We start from the raw sequence: 19372 nt of genomic DNA on the forward strand, positions 1-19372 counted from the left end.
AATTACTTGTTAAAATTCAAAGTTAAAATGTCTGAATCCCCAAGAAAGAAAAATCCTGCTCACTTCGGAGAAACCCCCAGTTTTCCAGAATTTGAATGGCATAACACTGATTGCTGTACGTGCTTGCCGGAAGCCAGAGTGAAGCCCCCCTACCAGCACCAGCCAAGTGTTAGCTATGTGCATAGGGAAGGGCACACAACACCCAAATCTCAAAAATAAGCAGACCGAGCTGCTTCCAAGCATTCTAAAATCAACCAACCAAAATCAGTGCCAATGTGTGTGTGTGATAATAGGCACCATGAAAGCCCTAGTGCATACTGCCTGCTCGGAGGTTCTGGGTTGGTAAACATGCTTGTCTTTCACAATTTTATCTTTAAAATGATTCCCAGTACATCTTCACTTTCAAATTAATTTGGCCATCTGACAGTGTCCTAGAAGAAATCATCCAATTCTGATACACAGTTGCATAAAAAAACCAATTGTTCAGCTTCCCAACTGCAACACAGACAGTTTAATAAAAAAGGCTTCATGGTGCATTCTTGCCCTGAAATCCACCCCCTCCCCTCTCCAGAGACACAACTTTGGGGATCATGTAGCTGCCCAAAAAGACAATGAATCTTCTCATTTTGGAATGTTGTTTTTGACTTCTTTAAACTGGAGCGTGTACATGCTATAAAAATGGCAAGATCTACTGATTTAAATATAAATTCTGAGGTAAGACCTAGTTGATCCTTTGGGCATCCCAAACAATCCCTGTATTTTGGAATCAGGCTTCATGTGCCCAAGAAAAACCAGGTTGCATGTGAGCAGCTAACAGACAGTAGAACCTAGAAACCGCAGAGAAAGCTTTGAGAGGATCCACTGAGTTGGCTAATGAACCAGATGTTGCTACAAGAAAAATTAACTTTTATAGTTTGATGTATGTTCCTTGGGATCAATATCAAGATACACAGCAGGAGCAAGCGATGTGTGGTTTCTGAACTGGACCTCAACAATAATTCTTTTTAAAAAATTAAGTCAAGTGTGTTTAAATATGCAAGACACAGATTTTCATGTTTTTTGACAGAGGAGTTGATATGAATAGTTCGTCTCCTTCTTCCCCAAAGGATAAGTTTTTCAAGATAATTCATGGCCTGCAAGGCACCTACACATAGCTCATTACATATCTGTTTGAAATTTTTTTCCACAAAGCTATGCAAATCGGAAAAAGTAACATTTAACCCTGCAGTGGTTTAGCAAAGGTAGAATTAATCCACGGTGTCTTGAGCACATGAGGAAAACTTCATTAAGATAATAACTGCTTAATTAATATTTTAATTTGAAAGCTAGTCAAGGAAGCCTGCATCTTCTGATTTTTACTAATTAAAATAATCTACATAGAATTAATAAATATTCCAAGGAACATAACTTGTGGATATAGAATGTCTATTTATAAAAATGTTTTAACATTTAAAAGTAGCTACAATGCAAAAAAAACAAAAAGAAGAAAAAAATTCCTCCAGAATCCCATCACTACATAATCACCCCATCATTTAAATATATGTCCTTTCTGTAATTTTAAGCATGCCTGTTTTGTGCAGTTATGGAGTAAATATGTTTAAAATCTTAATATTATTCATTTAGTACAAATTGAATTTTGTTATGTTGCCATGAATTTGGAATTTTTGAATAATTGCAGTAAGGAGTTACAATTTACATCACTATTCTTTCATTACTGGAAGTTAACACTGGGCATATTTATACTTATGACTTTTAATAATATTTTGGTATTTTATTGAAAGTGATTTTTAGAAATAAAATAGCCACAAACATTTTAGACTTTGACATATACTGCCATGTCGATTTCCAAGAATTGTACTGACTTACAAAATAATATAAAATGCAGAAAACATTGCTTTGATACACTATCTTTACAAGCCATTGCTATTATTCATTAAAAAGAGACTTCTGCTAATTAAATACATGAGAAATGACACTTCATGTTTCTAATTTTTAGTATTTTTATTCGAGTACCAGATTATTTTCTTCATTTTGTTAATTACATTTCTTTTATTGAGAGTTTTCTCTTTCAATCCTTTTGTCAGTTATCTACTGAGGTCTTTATATATTTGTATAGCCTCTTTACTAGATTTCTTTAATTCTATGATTTCCTGGGCTTTCTTGGTTTAATTTTTATTATATTTAGCCCTTTAATCTCTCTGAAACTTGTTTTCACGCATGGTACAAAGTGAGTGTCTAAAATATATTATTCTCCCAAATTACTAGTGAGTTGATTCCAAATATTATTTATTAAAGTCTCACTTCCCATTGATATGTAGTTGAAATTCAAAGAACTACAATTAAATTTAGTAGCATTTTTTAATGTTTTTAACTAAGGTGACTGCATGCGTGGAAAAATTGGTGTGGCATAGAAAGAAGAAATTGGAACCTCATCCCTATTAATTTACTTCACAAACTGATGACTTCACTTGAGAGAGAGAGAGAGAGAGAGAGAGAGAGTGTGTGTGCGCGCGCGCGCGCGCGCACGAAGCTGTATGTTGTGTGTGTGTATACTGAAGAGAAAGAGATATTTTGAAAATAAATAAGAGCTGGACAAGAGCTCTGACCACTGGAATCTCAGGCTGTGGTCTGGGTTTCAGCAATGAAATTGAACACCTGGGTGGTGAGATGAAGAAACACATGGCTGTCTGGTTTGATATCTTTATTGTGTCCATTCACATTTGTTGAGCTCAATAGCTTAAATATTTTGCTGTTCTCTTTTGCCCTGATTTCTTTCTTTCACTATGGAGGACTAAATCACCTTAATACGTGCTGGTTGAACAGGTATTTGCTGAGTGTCTACTACATGCCAGGTGCAGGCTTACCTGCTGGTAAGTGGATAGAAACAGACCCACTGGAATCCTGCTCCCCCTGAACCTTTTCTGCAATACCCCCAAAAAGTTTCACAGATCATGGTGTGCTGTATGGAAAATCAAGGGGCTCCCAGTGGCCAGAGACAGCAGCTGGAGCAGCAGACGGAGAGCTTTCCAACCAACTCTACTTCACAACGAAGTCTCCCCAACTCCGACCCTGCCACAGGGCACCTCAGCTCCTGCTGTGTCTCTGTGCACCCCCTGCACTCTCAGCTGTCTGCATGTGTCCATACGAGGGCCCCATGGCTCTAGCCTCTACCCGGACCCTGGACTGGGTGCTAGGTATCTGTCAGATGGACAGATGAGCTTCTGAAAGATGCTGAGGGATTCCAGGCATTGGCCCATGGGGTGGGGGTGGGGGGTCTCTTCCTAAAATGCAATTTAACTATGTTGAGAATCTCGTGTCTGAAAAACCCACATTTACTCCAACAGCCAGAGGACAGGCTGCTCCAACAGTCACGGTCCTGATGGTGAGAAGTCGATAGAACACCCAATGTACCTAGGAGTGACCCAGGGCTGGTAGCCCAGGGGCTTCAACACCTCACCAATAAAGGGGACAGGCAGATGACACAAAGCTGCTGGTGATGTAGGAAGTTCTGAACTAGGCATGGATCTTCAAGGGCTCATGGTGGGGCAAAGAAGGTGTCAGAAGCAAGAGCTTCTGTCCTGCTCCGAGTGCATGGCCGGCTTGTTGCACAGACCAAGTGTGTGTGGCAGCAGCCAGTCCTCCTGACTCACTGCTTAGAGCCCTCCTGTCCCCGAAGCTTTAAAATGATGGGACCATATCCAGTCAGTGGCGCTCTGCCTGCCAGGAAGGGTGTGGGATGTCTCTAAACAGGCCCCACAACAGGCCCTCTGAGGGTACTCGTCAGAGCCTTGGAGAACACGAAGATGAATGAAAACAGAACGTTCAACGTGACTTCTATCATTAGCACTGCTTCCGCCATCCTTCCGTCCCACAGTGAAACACTCACCCATGAACTCCTGCAGGTCCCCAGGCTGAAGCAGGGACACAGAAGTGCTGCTCTGGAGGGACACACTGGACCAGGGTTTACAAGGTAATGTCACCTGGTTATTATAAGCGAGGATAGTCGAGGAAGACAAAGGTGGTCGTTTCACACACACACACACACACACACACACACACACACACACACACGCACGCTCCAAGTAAGATGCAACTCACAAAACGTGTGAGTCTTCCATTTAAAGTGTACAATCCCTTGGTCTGGTGTGGAGCTGCACAACCATCCCCACAACCTAGTTTTCTTCACCTGACACAGAAACCCCCAAATCACTGACAGTTACTCCTCACCCCCTTCACCCGCCCCCACTCCGGCTCTAGCCCTAGGAAAACATGAACCCACTTCCTTTCTCAGGGGTTTTCCTATTCTGGACATTTTGTATAAAGGGAGTGATAAGACACGGGACCTTTAGCGTCTGGTGTGCTGTCTTCAGGTCCGTCATGTGGCAGTATGCGTCAGTACCTTTGACTGCCTGGTTCTATTCCACAGTCTGAATGTAACACATGCATTGATCCATTCACCAGTGGAAGGACATCGGGCTGTATCCACTTTTTGGCTATTAAGAATGATGCTGTTACGGCTGTTGTACTTTGGTTGTTGTTGTCGTTAGCGGGTATGTTTTCAGTTTTCTTGGGAACAAACCTAGGTGTGGAACTACTGGATCGCATGTCAGCGTCCTGAGCAGCTGCAGCAGTTTATGGTCCTGCCAGATGTTGCCCGGGTTTTGAGTCCTCCACATCCTTCCGAGCCTGTTGTCTTTTTGATCACAGCCATCCCATGGGTGTGAAGTGCTGTCTCTTTGTGTGTTTTTTTTTGTTTAACTTTTTATTCTAATTTGTTACATATGACAGCTGAATGCATTCAATTCATATTACACACATACAGAGCACAATTTTTCATATCTCTGCTTGATTACAAAGTATATTCACACCATTCGTGTCTTCTTCATACATGTACTTGGGGTAGTGATGTCTGTCTCATTCCATCATCTTTTTTTTACCTCCTTGTCCTCTCCCTCCTCCTCCCTCATCAACAAATATATGAAAAAATGTTCAACGTCTCTAGCAATTAGAGAAATGCAAGTCAAAACTACTCTAAGATTTCATCTCACTCCGGCCAGAATGGCAGCTATTAAAGAGTACAAACAATGTTAAGTGGAGGCGAGGAGGTAGGGAAAAAGGACACTCATACATTGCTGGTGGGACTGCAAAATGGTGCAGCTAATCTGGAAAGCAGTATGGAGATTCCTTGGAAAAATTGGAATGGAACCACTTTTTGACCCAGCAATCCCACTCCTTATTCTATATCCAAGGGACTTAAAAACAGCATTCTACAGGGACACAGCCACACTGATGTTTATTGCAGCATAATTCTCTACATGGTTTTGATCACTCATTCTTCCATGAGCTATTCGGAGTCTTCCCCACAATACAGCAGCCATGTTCTGATGGAAAGGCCCCAGCCCCAGCTCTGGGGTCCCGTTGGCCTCACATCCTACTCACAAGCCAATGCTCAGAGGGATTCTGAACCCCGAGGCCACGAGTCCTCAGCTGTAAACTGAGGAGGCTGCTGCCTTCCCACTGTGAGAGCTCCCTAGGGCAGTGCTGGGACCCTGGGAGGCATGTGGTCAAAGGCTGCCCCTTCCCGCTGCACCCACGCCCTGCGTGGAGCAAAACAATGCAGAGTCTACCACCCTTAACAAAGACGAGGTGGAGTCTCTGAGCCACATCCATTAGAGCCAGGGACAGCGGCACAGAGTAGTCGACCAAGGGTCACTCTTTACGGTCCTATTTCAACAACCACCACGTTTCTGCCCACATGGCTTAGCATCCTGTTACAGGGGACACTCTTACAAACCAGTCACATTTGTTGACTCGGGATTTACGCAATCTTCAAAGCGAAATCAGGATTGTAAGAATTTTATATTATTTTCCAAATTTTACATCTGAAGCTGATTTCAGGTAGTCGTCCAGAGGACACAGGTTAAATACGAAGTTCTTTTCTCTTAGAGAAGGGGACCTGTGCATTTAGTGAAGTCAAATCATTCCCAAAATCGAGAGTGACGTTTACAGCATTTTTTACTTATGAAAAGGAGATGCTACTGGCGCAGGCCAAGAGAACCCTGACTCGGGACTAGCCCCTTGTCCTGGGTGCTGCCATCAAGGTAAATGCAGCAACCGTGCCTCCCTTCAACGGCCAGCAGACACGATTTCGTGCAACTCCTGTCCTGCCTCTCACGGGGACAGGGACAGGAGACAAGCTCTGTTCCTGCAAACACCGTCTCTGCCATTGTTTCCCTCTTACAAACCGAAGCAATGCATGTTAAACAAATAATCGAACGTGGCCTTCAAAAAATCAAGTTTTGTTTCAGAAATTGACTCCCACATATCTGCTATGGTGGAATCTGCATAAGGCTTTGTTGTCCAGGAAGCCTGTCTGTCTGCTAGGCCACTTTCTTTTTGTCACAGATGTCACCAAAGCTCACCTGCAGCAAGTTTTTATTGGAAGCTAATAAGACAATTTTTTTCTTTTGGCAAATTCTAGGAAATCTTTCTTACAGAGGTGGTCTATAGTTACAAAATTCTGTTCCAATGGATACCACCCAGGAGAGGCAGGGAGTGAGGCTGGGCAGAGGAGAGGAGGCCTTTGGCAAGAGGAGGAGGAGGGACACAGCTCAAGTGCCCACTGGGGATGAGTGCACAGACAGAATGTGGAGGAGGAGATTCCGACACAAGCTACTGCATGGGCGAACTCTGGGGACATCACGCTAATAGAAAAGCCAGGCACGAAAGGACAAGCACACATGATTCTTCCACCTGAGCTTCCTAGAATAGTTAAACTCAAGGACAGAAAGCAGAATGGTGGCTGCCAGGACGGGGTGGGGAGAGGGAGGGTAGGGTTGGTGATTAAGAATAGGGAGACAGAAACGGTCTGGAGCAGGTTGGTGAGAATAGGTCCAACATCATGAATATGCTTGATGTCACAGAAACTGCACATTTGATGCCAGTTAATGGTATGTCAATTTTTATGGAATGGATATTTTATTGATTGATTGATTGATTTTGGTACTGGGGACTGAACCCAGAGGCACTTTCCCTGAGCCACAATCCCAACCCTTTTGATTTTTTATTGAGACAGGATCTAGGTTTTAGGGCCTAAGTTGCCCAGGCTGGCCTCGATCTTGCGATACTCCTTCCTCGATCTCCTGAGTTGCTGGGATCACGGATGTGTGCCACCAGGCCCAGCCAATACAAAAAATTTTTTTGAGAGAAGGGTTTGCACCAACCTGCATCTCCCTCCCTGCATGCTGGAGCCTGCGGCAGAAGCTCTCCAAGTGCTGGTTGTGCTGTTTATTTTAAGCTCTCTCGGAGTGCTCATTTAAACAAACAGGAGTGTTTGTATACAAAAAGATCCGTTTCATAAACTCGTCACTTCCCAAGCACCAAAAGGAATAGGATTGGAATTTTTAAAGGATACCTGTCATTCCTTGTCTTAAATTTGAAACGATTCACAAGGGGCCTTTGGTACAACTGCATTCTCTTGTTTCTTCAAGGGGAGATGCACTCAGGAAAGGGCCACAGGCCAGAATTCCCAGGAAGCGGAGAGCAGAAGGGCACAGAGAGCATGGCCCTGGGTCTCCACATCTCCCATCACAGAAAACAGCACTGGAGGGTCCCCTGTTAGCTCAGAGTCTCCAGAGCAGGAGGGAGGAGGACCCAATGGTGGCATCAGAGCCAGAACCTCCAAGGCCACCGCACCCTGCTGCACGGATAGATACGATAGATACTTGCTTTCATTTTCCAGCAGTTAAACTACAATGTCCCTCGTCATTATCACAGTGTTAAAAGGATTGTCTTACTGTTTCTTCAGTTTCCTGCAAAGACTGTGAACATCTGATGGGAGTGAAAATCCTTCCTTTCCATCATGCACCTTGGAAGATACTGATTACCCCAGAAGGGGCAGGTTTGTCGTCAGCGGTCACCAAGTGGAGCAGAGGGTGTCTGAACAGCAGAGCCGAGCAAGGCAGGCAGGAGGACAAGGACAAACACATCCTGGTGAACTTCACAGGACTAAATTACAGTTCTGGCTTTTCCTGCCCTGTTCTCCCTTGCTTTTTAAAATCTTGCTTTTATTGGGCTCAAAGGAACCACAATAAACAGCAAAGGCACAAAATGGAAAAATATGCCCGAAGGTACCCATCACGAACTAATGACACTTACCAGGCCCTGGAGATGAGTGGCAGGCCCGCACCCACCGACTAATTACAAAGGCTAAGAAAGCAGGTGTCTGCCAACAGTATCGGTGACAACGTGAGAGCTGGCTGGTTCACAGGCAGCTGTGTGAATGGGGTGGTCCGTGAATATGGGCCTGGCCCGAGGCCATCCATGATCCATCTCTATACAGGAGGAGCAGGTTTTCTCTCTGGCACTATCAATTTTCCAACTGTTAGATATGGGCCTATTGCATTTCCATGGCTTTAGGCTAAAAGTCTTTGCAGTCAATCCAACAGGGGGCTCGTGACAATGGATCTAACCTCATCTTTAATACTTGTTTGTTATACTATTTTAGTGGGTTGAATTATGTCCCCCTGCAAAGATATGTCCAAGTCCTAATCCATGTTATGTATGTAGGTAAACTTACTCGGTCTTTGCAGATGTAATTAAGTTGAGGATTTTGGGATGACATCACCTTGATTTAGGGTGGGCACTAAATCCAATGACAGGTGAACTTAATATGAAAGGGAGAAGGAGACTTGAGAAGACATCTTGAAAAGACAGAGGCAGACACTGGAATAAAGCTTCCCCCAAGTAAGCATGGCCAAAGACGGCTGTTGGCAGTAGCCAGGAGAGCATCCACCCTTGGTGGTGGACTTCTGGCCTCCAGAACTGTGAGAGAACACCTTTCTATTGCTTTGGCCACTGAATTGTAGTATTTGTTATGGAAGCTCCAGAAATGACAGAGATATGAATTTCCTCAATGAGAGTATTTATGCAGGTTTCTATTTTGGTCCTTAATGGAGGGAAATGGATCAGTGAGTCACCTGCAGTTGGTGGCTCCACCTGATCTATGCACTTGTGTGGCACAGCGTACCCCACCCTGGTTCTCCTCCCTGGAGAGAAGCGAGGCTCCATCTCCATTTAAAATATTATTATTTTCCCCAAGAACTGGGAAAACAATTTCTTGGACTTAGAGAATTAAACTGTAAATGTGCCCAAGGAAATATACATGCATGGTACATGAACATGATTTTCCTGTGATTTTTTTTCTGAGTACCGCAGGCGATAACACCCCAAGCAACGTACCTTTCCTGGAGTGCCTGAGTTTGCTTCAAGTCACTTAGACCGTCATTGTGAAGAAATAGAGAGATCCTAGAAATTTTTCAAACTAAAAATAAGGAAGCCATCTGGAAGAGTAATCTAGGGCCTTATTCATTCTGCAGAGCATCATCAAGCAGGGACCAGGAGTTGGTAAATATAGGTTCCCAAACCTTCTGCAGTCACCAGATCATTGCACCCAACTGACATGCACCAGGACGAGTGGTTATCACTAACACTGGGTGACATAAGGACTCAAGGTCATCATCAGACCAAGTCCTCAGATCATCCCAGATGTCCCCGATGGGGAGAGTCACAGTTGGGGAAAAGCAGATATGGGTGTAATCCTCCCTGGCACCTGACCTTGGGGAGGTCACTGACATGGGGCTGACTTCTACCCACATCAGCTGTGCCTCTCTGAATGTCTGTCCTACGAAACCTTGGGAGTGTCTGGTCTGATGGGCTAAAAGTTGAAATAGTTCAAGGAGCAGGGCTTTCCTCTTCCCTTTCTAGTGGAGAGAGAATGACATATATCAAAGACATCTTCATGTCGGTGAGGAGGAACCTGCTAGACCCCCATCACCATGTCTCCTTAGAGTGACAGGGTACCCACCTCACTCCAGCCCCAAGCTCCAGCTGGACATCTGGCTGAGAGGAAGGGGTGCGTGCCAGCCTTCTTGCAAGTAGATGCAGCTATGCTACTGGGTTGGGGCTGGCAGACTGGGAACAGAAGTGCTGTGTGGCTCTTCTGAGCCTTGACCTCCAGACTCAGAGCTTTGGCGCCCCCTCCTCCCTCCCCTCTTCCAAGCAGACACAGGAGCAACCCGGCTCCTACCCTGCGAGCAAGGAGCACACCCTGGAAAGTGGCAGAGTCGCCAGACAGAAGCAGCTGAGGTCCCTGAGTGACAGCATGGAGCAAAGCTGCCAGGCAAGGCGGGACAGCTGTGTAAGGGGAAGGCACTTCTCACCTTGGCCACTGCCCTCTGCTATTTACTTAGTGCAGCAGCTTAGCCTTGATCTTCACTAAACCCCAGGATCAGACGCTCGATCACTGAATCAAGGCTCCTTTACTGAAGGGACAGAATTGGTATTCTTTGGTCAGGAACAGTTTAGAAAACAAATCACACAAGACAACAGCATCCAAACCACCTGGGGACAGGAGCTGGTCTGCATCACCAACTCGAGGCCTAGAAGACCTGCCTTCAGAATTGCTCCGTTCCAGTCTTGCCCGGAGGGACTTACTAAATGACTCTGAGAACGCCACTCTATCTCCTTTCCTTCACATCAAGGAGATCTGTAGTCCCTTAGATGTACAAGAGAAAAATATGAACAAAGGAGGAATCTTTCGTGAAATTCATTTATATAATCTGTGGAAATGTACTGGGCTTATTTCTGTTTACCCTTCCACCCCCTTTTCTCCCCTTTTGAGGTGAGAGGGTGTTAAAATGGGCTTTTTTTTTTCTTTTTGTAAAATGGTGGTTTAGCTGATGGTATCTTTTAATAATGTTCTTGGCCATAAAAATAAAAATGTGGCCACTTTAGGCACCAGGGCTGTAGATCAGAGGTTGAGCATGTGCTTAGCATGTGTGAGGGTCCATCCCTATGACTGCCAAAAAGTTGAGGTCTCAATTCAGGATCAAAAAATAACAATGTAAGAAAAAAAATCCTTCATGCTTTTCCCAGCCATGAAAATAGTGAGGAGGCCCCCCCAATTCAGGACCTGACCCCCTCAGGCCCTAATGCTCTACAATCCTGCGGCAATCCATTGTCAACATGGTTATAGTCAAGTTTCTACAAAAGGGCTGTGTCCCCAGGACAGACTCCCCTGGTGCTGCACCAGGACAACCTGGAAGCAAGCTCCGGACACCTCCGTGAGGCCACTGGAGCCACAGCAGCGTGTGCTCAGCTCCTGGGGCAGCAAGCCGGCTCTTTCCGTAAACTTGCTGAGAAACTGCAAATCTGAACCTCCACAGAGGGCACTTCCACCAGGAAGGAGGGGGTCTTCGGAAAGCACCAGAGTGAGAAGCAAAAGTCTGTCTTAAAACAAAAACTTGATTTTACGATGGTTTAAACATCTGAGGGGATAATTTTCTTCTTCTCCAGCAGTTTCCTTACAAGAATAAAAAACTGCAAATAAATAGCAACAAATCAAAAACTGCAAATAAATAGCGACGATGACAGCAAAGGGAACAGTCAAGGCTTACGAGCATTTACTGTCCCAGGCCTGGGCTGGCACCTTATGTGCCTGAGTCCTGGGAATTCTCCCAAGGATTCTGTGATCCCCAGATGCCCACAGTACAGGAGGTGACATCAATCACTGAGGTCACAGAGCTGGTAGGTGGTGGAGCTGGGATTTGAACCCAGGCTGAGTGGGAGCAGAGCCCGCACTTCCCTGCTGGATACATCTTGTTGAGGATGATCCTGAGCCCTCATAGCAGGTTCTGGAGTTACCCCGAATGCCTGCTCAGCAGGTGGAGGTCTCAATTCAGGATCAGCATCCTCTTTAATGTCCTTGGAGAGTTGTTCCTCATCTGATGCCCTTGTGGGCGCCCTGAGGACAGCATTAGTGAGTCTGTTTATACAACACTGATATAGAGCTTGACAGTCAGCAAAACACGGTTCCATCCATTATGCCTCCTGAATCTCACGTCTGTGAGGCAGATAAGGCTGGTGCCATTTATTATGTTTGATTGACAGTGGGAACTGAAGTACAGGAGGTTACGTGACTCACCTCAAACACAGGTGGGGCCGTCCTCCTAGTCAAGGAAAGCATTTGCTATGTCTAGACAGAAAGCTGATGAGTGAAGAGCAAAGCCGGGTTTCATACCAAGAGATTTCTGGCTGCTGCTGTCTACCTCCCTAAACTGGAAGCCAACCTTGTTCCTCCTGGGACAGGTCCTGAAGGTCCTGAGTTGGCTGCGCCTTCCTGCTCAGCAGCCCCTGTGCAGTCCCCCAAATGATGAGCTCTGAGACCAGAGACTGAGTCACCTTAATCACCCCCATAACCCCAGCCCACATTATAGGTGCTCATCAAGGCTTCTCCGAATAAAGGAAACACACACAACTACCAACCCTCGTCACGTTAGACAACCGCAAGGTAGAATTCCAAAGTCTCAGGAATGACCATGGCTTTGACTCAGCCATTTCAGGTCTTGGACTTTTCATAAGGAATTAGTTAAAGTATTCACAAATGTCCATGTATGAAAATCTTCCCTTGGAGGCTGCTTCTACAGTGAAAAATAGAAAGGGTACCAACATATCCAACAATAAGGGATCTTTTAAGATCTTTAAGATCCAAAAGGTTACACTGTAGCCACTAAAGCCAGCACCGAAGGAACTCAGACTCTCGCCTCAAGGGAGTTGGAGAAAACATGCACAAGCTAAAATGGTAAGTATTTTACGATGGCTTCTGTTACTGTACAGTAGCCACAGAGTCACGTATAATCACATAGTTTAGCAGGATCTCTGTCAGGGTGTTAACGGTTGTTGTCTCTTGGGGGGCGGAACTGGAATGAACTGCTCCATTAAGGAAATGGAAAGCCCGTCTCCACTTGGGGAGAGGGGGAGCTGGCCAAGGTGTGCTGCTGGTGTTGAGAAACGGTCTCTTGTGGGTCACAGATCTTAGGCTGCTATGCACTGGATGAGGCCAGGTTCTGTATCCACCACCTGTGGCTTAGGTAAGGGTACCCGCAACTCAGGACCTGAGTCCCAGAGAAACCAGGGAGCATGGAGAACCCCAAGAACAAAGAAACATGCCTACAGGGGATGCGTAAAAAGGCAAAGCCAAACAGAAACTCAGAAAGGAAAAGCAAAGTCAAATTCTTGTCCTGATGATATCTGAACAGTAATGACCCAGGAACATTCCACAAACCAGGCTTTTCTTAAAGGTTGACTGCTCTTCATATTTCTCACTTTTCCTTCATTAAAAAAAAAAAATTGGTGAAAACGTCACAGACCATCAGAAGGTATCCATAACTAAGAGCAACAAAAATTAGTATCCAGAACATGTAAAGAGTTTCTACCAGTCAATGAGAAAAGATCCATCTCTACCACTCATGCCCAAAATGAGGAAGGGGGAAATATGTGCCAAAGATATAAATAAACAATCATAGAAGAGCAGCCACAAGGGCCAAGAAACACACAGGAAGGCACCAAGGAGCAGAGAGGGACAAACGCAGGTTATGTGCCTCTGACCCAAGAGGCTGACATCACAACCAGTGCTTTTCTGATGTGTGGTCCTGGTGACTTGGAAACCTCCTCCCTCCCCTTGGGAGTCGCTCTGCCCAGGGTCTTAATTTTGGGACACATTTAGTCCTCTGCAATGCTAAAGTTGTGAGGAAGATCATTTATTCTGAAGAGACGCTACGATGGCTTCAGGCTTTTTCTCTTCCCTTTTGAAAAGGCAAATCCATCTTTAAAAAAAACCTAACACCTATCATCCCATCACCCTAACAGAATTACTTCTCATTTTTAAACATTACCTCTCAATTAAAGACAACTTCCCTCTGCTCCTAACCAAGCAAAGCAAAACTCTCTGTGGCTGTTGTTCATTTAACTAACCATTAACTCAGGAGTTGTTTGCTTCTATCCGAGGACATGTAGGATCAGCGCTATAACTCTTAAAGAGGGTTTCCCTAAAGGAAATTAACTATGAACAGCGACCTCCTCCAAGACGGCACCCTCACTCCCAGAAGAATACATTCTTTTTGCTCAGTCCGTACAGTAGGTTTTATCAGCCATTCTTCACTCCTGCATTTTAGAATCTTTATGAGTCCCTAAACAGCAAGAGGCCAGGATTAGATGTCTGGAGCTATTAAAAACTTAAAAATGAAATGCCATAAAAATCATCACATCATAAAGCAGTGCCTGTGAGATCCTCTCCCCCTCTCGGTCATTTACAGGTAGCTTCTGTTATCTAGAAGAACACATCTGCTCACCCGTGGGGGAACTCAGCTATCTTTTCCCAGCATCAAAACCTAACAGCAATATATTTATTGAGCAAAAACAAGGAATAAAGATAATAAATAAAGATAATAAATGTCTGTGCCTGGACTGTGTGATAGGTTCTAATGGAAAAATTCACTGAATCCCACAGAATGCTTTATAGACAGCTCTTGGCCTGGGCTCTTCCCACCTCTGTCACATCAAGCTCCCATTCTTCAGGGCCCAGCTGAGGGTCGAATGCAGGGCTCCTCTCTTCCTTTGGATGGTTTCTTAATAACGGGCAGCAAAAGAGAGTTGATGGCGGAGCTGATTTTAAGGCAGCTGACGTGAAGTTACAGCTCACCTAAGTATGTCCTGGCAGCCACCAGGGGAACAGAGAACTAACTGTTCAATTTAGACAAGCACAGAGAAAAGTCCTGGGGGTAGGGGAGAGTTTAATGTGGAAGCAAAGCAGACCTATTAGACAAGGAAGCCCGAGCCACTTCTGTGAGTGAAACAGACAGAACCACTATAAAGGCTGGGTGCGGTGTCACCCGCCTGTGATCCCAGCGGCTCCAGAGACCGAGGCTCTAGGATCTCGAGTTCAAAGACAGCCTCCGCAATTTAGCGAGACTCAGCCTCAAAATAAATAAAAAAATAAATAAAAGATCTGGGATATGGTTCTGTGGTTAAGCACCCCTGGGTTCAATCCCTGATACCTTAAAACACACACACACACACACTACCATGCAATGGGCAGATGCTGGGAACGGTACACAGAAGACCTGAAGGAGGACTTCATCACCAATGGCGATCTCCAAAACTTCCAACAACTGGCACAGTCTGGGCCCTGACCAGTTAGGAATCTCTGGCTGGTCAGGCCGGATTCTGACCGTGAAAACCCAGCATGGCCATCCTGACCCAATCAGCTGAATATCTTTCCTGTTGATCCCATCCCACAGGAGGTGAAGCAGACCCAAAGAAGTAACTTGTCCAAGAGACACAGCCACAGGACATGCCGGCATTCCTTAGACCATGTCGCCCATATTTCCCGAGAAAATGTTATCAGCCATGAGAAGGTAGATAAGTGTTTTAAAAGTTTAGGACGATTTCCTCTCCACTATGGTTAAAGATTTTTTTTTTTTTAAGTTGGAGGAATATTATTTTGTGGCAAGTGATTATCATGTGGGCTTCTTCACATTTTAGTGTCCCGGAGCGGAGCCGCATTCCTTCACGCATGTATCCTTGGTGACAGCCTCTGTGTCACCACGGTGGGGTTGAGTGGCTGCGACAAAGACCATATGGCCCGCAAAGCCAAAAGAATTCACTATCCGCATTTTGTAGAAAAAGTTTGCAAACCAGTGATCTATAAAATTTGCTTAGGAGAATTACTCTTTTCTCTGATGATAAAAAAAAAAAATAAACAAACATGTCACTAATGGACTAATAAAACAAATTACAAACAACACGGCCATTGTAATTACTAAATTCTACAGGGTGGCCAAGCACGTGTGAGCCTCAATGGACGAACTTCCTCTAATGAGCTGTCCTCCCACTCATCTCAGTGCTAGTGGTCTAGGAACGTGTGAGGAACACGGGTGGGGGCAGGGGGAGGCTGAGAAAACAAACTTTAATGTATGTCCTCTCTATACACAGTGTGATTTGATTGGTGAAAAGTTTAAAACCAGGCAATACTAACCCAGGCTGTTAGAAGTGAGGACAGTTGTTACCTCCATGGGGCTGGGGGTGCGGCTTAGTGGTGGAGCACACACCTAACATGTGCATAGCTCAGTGCAATCTCCAGCATGAAGAAACAAAGAAAAATTCACTTTTTTTGTGGGGGTGGGGGCAGCCAACAGCAGGAACACAGTGGTGGGGGTTGTGCTCTGTGTTTTGATCTGGGTGCAGGTTATTTGAGGGCACCCAGTTGGTGAAAACCCACCTAACTGAACATTAATGATATTGTACTTCTTGGGATGCATGTAGATTTCAAGTTCAGTAAAAGGTTACATTAAGAAGTGGGCACCTCTCTCCTACTTGGCTACCTGGAAGCCAAGGTGCTTGTTCTGAGATGTCTAAGACGCTGAGATTGCACAGAGCCCTGGAGGCTGGGCCCAAACTGCTCGGCGACTCATCTTGGACGACGCGGGTTCTAAGGCCCAGGAATGTTCAGAGGGGCAGCTGGTTCCCATCCCCGCCAGCTCTCCAGCTTCCAGAATGCTGCAAACTCCCAGGGTGGCGGAGACTTGGGCAGGAATGTTGTAACACCACGGGCACTGATCTCTAAAATTTGCTTAGGAGAATGACCCTTTCTCTGATGAATTCGCACCAAGTGCAGCAAGTCACCTCTTGACTCAGTAAGAATGTGGAGCTGGTTTCTCCAACTATTAAGAAAAATGGAAATTTCAGCTTAAATAACAGATGACTGCTATCACAGTGATTGATTTCATTTAAAGTATAAGCCAGAGGAAGCTCACAGCAGGAAAACCACATCAGAGTCTTTAAGATTAACTTGAAAAGTCAAAATACCCACTAAGACGTCTTGCTTCTTAGCTCTATAAATTTATTTGCCCTCAGTTCCTTCAACCTGTTTATCGACAGCTCACTCTGCGGAGGGAAACCTTGAGATGTCATGCTCCTGGAGATGACATCTCCCTCAACCTTAAGGAACTCTAGCATCCATGAAGAAATAACCACAGAGTGAGGGGGACACCCGCACCCCATCTTAAAAGGAGGAAGGGCCAAAGGAAGGAAGGGGGGACATCCAACCGACTGTTTACCTACAGTGTGCAATCCCTCTCCTCTTGCTTCCCCTCAATCCACTGTCCTCCCTGCAGGGGGACTGATCACTTAGAGATGCAAATTAGATCAAAGCACTCCCTGAACCACCTAAGTGGCCTTGCTGACCTTGAATTCACCTTGCAGCCTCACCTCACAGGTCTCAGTTCCAGACACAAAGCCTTTGACTGGGCCAAGCAAGACAGCATAGTGGTTACAGTGTGGGCTGGGGAGCCAGAGGACTGGGTTCGAATCCCAGCACCCACTGGTTACATGACCTTGGGCACATCAACTAGCTTCTCAGTGCCACCATTTCCATGTCTGTGGGTGGGGTGGAAAAGCACCACCTTGCAGGGTTTTGTGAGGGCCTGATGAATTCACACAGGAGGGTAGGGCGTAGCATGACCCTCAGGAGTGAGAGCTCAGACCTCCACCTCTGCCATTTTCCTCCTGTGACCTTCATATGGCTGGATCACTGGTCCTGGAAATCTTCAATTTCCACTCAAACTTCAGCTAAAACACTGCAGCGCAGGAAGGCCATCCCACCCCTGACCGGCCTGTGTCCTGGTACTTTCCAGTCATCACCAGGCTTAATTATGTGGCTATGGCTGGGATGACCTTTATGATGACTGTCCCCCCCTTCCTTGTTTGTCCCCGTGACCATACTCAATGCTGTCTCCCAGGGCCATGGAAAGGATGACTTAAGCGCTTACCAGGGAGGGTACACAGGGACCACTCCAGGCAAAAAGTGTCAGTCCATACAAAATCAGGCACCTGAGAGGCCACGGCCTGTGCACGAGGGGCAAGGACCATCTTGAAAGGGAAAGGGGTGAGGACCAAGGGGTGGCTGCAGAGGCAGTGCACAGAGCCTGCCCAGCGGGCTGTCCTCAGGGAGCCACCAGGAGGACAGAGAAGTGTTGGCATCGGGATGGGATCCAGGGTAGAGGGGAACAGGGAAAGGCTGTGCACAGGGACAGGGCTGGACGTGAGAACACTTCTGTGACTGTCATAGACATGGACAAGGAAGACCTGAGCCACCACCCAGGATGCAGCTGGGAGTACTGCCTGGAGAGAAAAGATGTTTAGAAGGGCTGGGACCAGGGCTCGCCAAAGGGGCTGGTCCTTGAGAATGACATTAGAGGGACTAGTTTATTTTTTTCCCTTCCTTATACCAACCCTTCTTGGAGGGGGAAAGAGTCTATGCAAACCAAACCAAACCAAACCAACCCCGCATTTGGGGTCTCCGGTCCATTTTGTTCCTGTTGGCCAGCCCACTGGTCCTAAAGGTGTGCACCCCAAACTGCCATCCTCAGGGGATGAACACAGACAGGAACAGACTCCCTACGGGGGTTCCTCTTCCACAAAGTCCGGAAGCTCATTGGGCTGGAGGGTTTCTGAGCACCTGCCTGTGTGGACACACCGCTGCAAGGGCCCTAGTGGGTCTGCAGGGTTCCACCTGCTGCAGGTGGGGTCTTTCAAGAGTTCTGAGGAGGATGGGAGGCCCTGACCCTAGGAGAAGATAAAAGGTCAATACCAAAGAGAGGCAGTGAGTGTTGGATGTTTTCTAAAATTCAGTCTCCTCCTCCCCTTGACAGATGAAAGGAACAACACTGAATCTGGCACTTTCAGGGCAGCGGAGGGGAGCAGCTGGAGGAAGGTTAAAGAAAGAACCAGTCGGTGGAGGGGCTCACGACTACATAGGCCCTGCACCTGGGGCTGGTCTGTGCTGAAGAGCAGGTGTGTGGCATGCACCAGCAGCTTGGGGGTAGCAGGCCAGGAAGATCGGGGCTGACAGCCATGACTCAGGAGGCACTGGGAACAGCTGGCAGCAGCCTTCCCTCGACCCACTCCAAGAGGGGACTTTGGGTTAAGATGCAACTAAAGTTCATGTTTTAGACCCCTCCTTCAGCTCCAAAGTCATGACACAATAAAAAAGAAACACAAAGCAAAACAAAACAACAAAAAAGGCCCAGAGAATTTGAAAGGATGTTTTAAATTGTCATACAAAAACAAACAGCCCCAGGGGAGGGTCCTGTGCAGAAACCCCCTGCAGGGACCAGGACTCTTGCCCAGGGCCTGCCAAGCTCTAGGTCTGAAGCAGAAAGGGGCTGGGCAGCTTTGGCTCCTGCACAGAAAGGGACTGAAAGGTCCTGAGCAAAGCAGAGCCTGATGTCTGGCTGGCAACCAGGCTGCCACATGGGACTTGCTTCCAGGGTCACAGTCCCCATCCTGGGAGATTTCCTGACCTCAGAATCCTCATCTGATTTGACTCTGCTCTGCCAAGGGCTCCTGCCAGTCTCAGGCCAGAGAAACTCAGAAGTGGAAACAAGTTTGACAACTGCGAGTGAGGAAAACAAACACCCCATCTCCAGAACTCCCAGGGGAGACCACTGTCCCCTGCCGAATGCTCTGGAACCCA

The 19372-nt window shown here is 46.3% G+C and overlaps 1 protein-coding gene across 2 annotated transcripts in view; it reads right to left on the bottom strand.

Annotated features, from left to right (window-relative positions):
- Window positions 1-19372, bottom strand: part of Prkca (protein kinase C alpha) — a 395759-nt gene that overhangs the window by 160537 nt on the left and 215850 nt on the right. The gene's annotated exons all lie outside the window — the stretch shown is intronic.

This window comes from Urocitellus parryii, chromosome 7 (assembly GCF_045843805.1).
Source record: "Urocitellus parryii isolate mUroPar1 chromosome 7, mUroPar1.hap1, whole genome shotgun sequence".
Classification (NCBI taxonomy): Eukaryota; Metazoa; Chordata; class Mammalia; order Rodentia; family Sciuridae; genus Urocitellus; species Urocitellus parryii.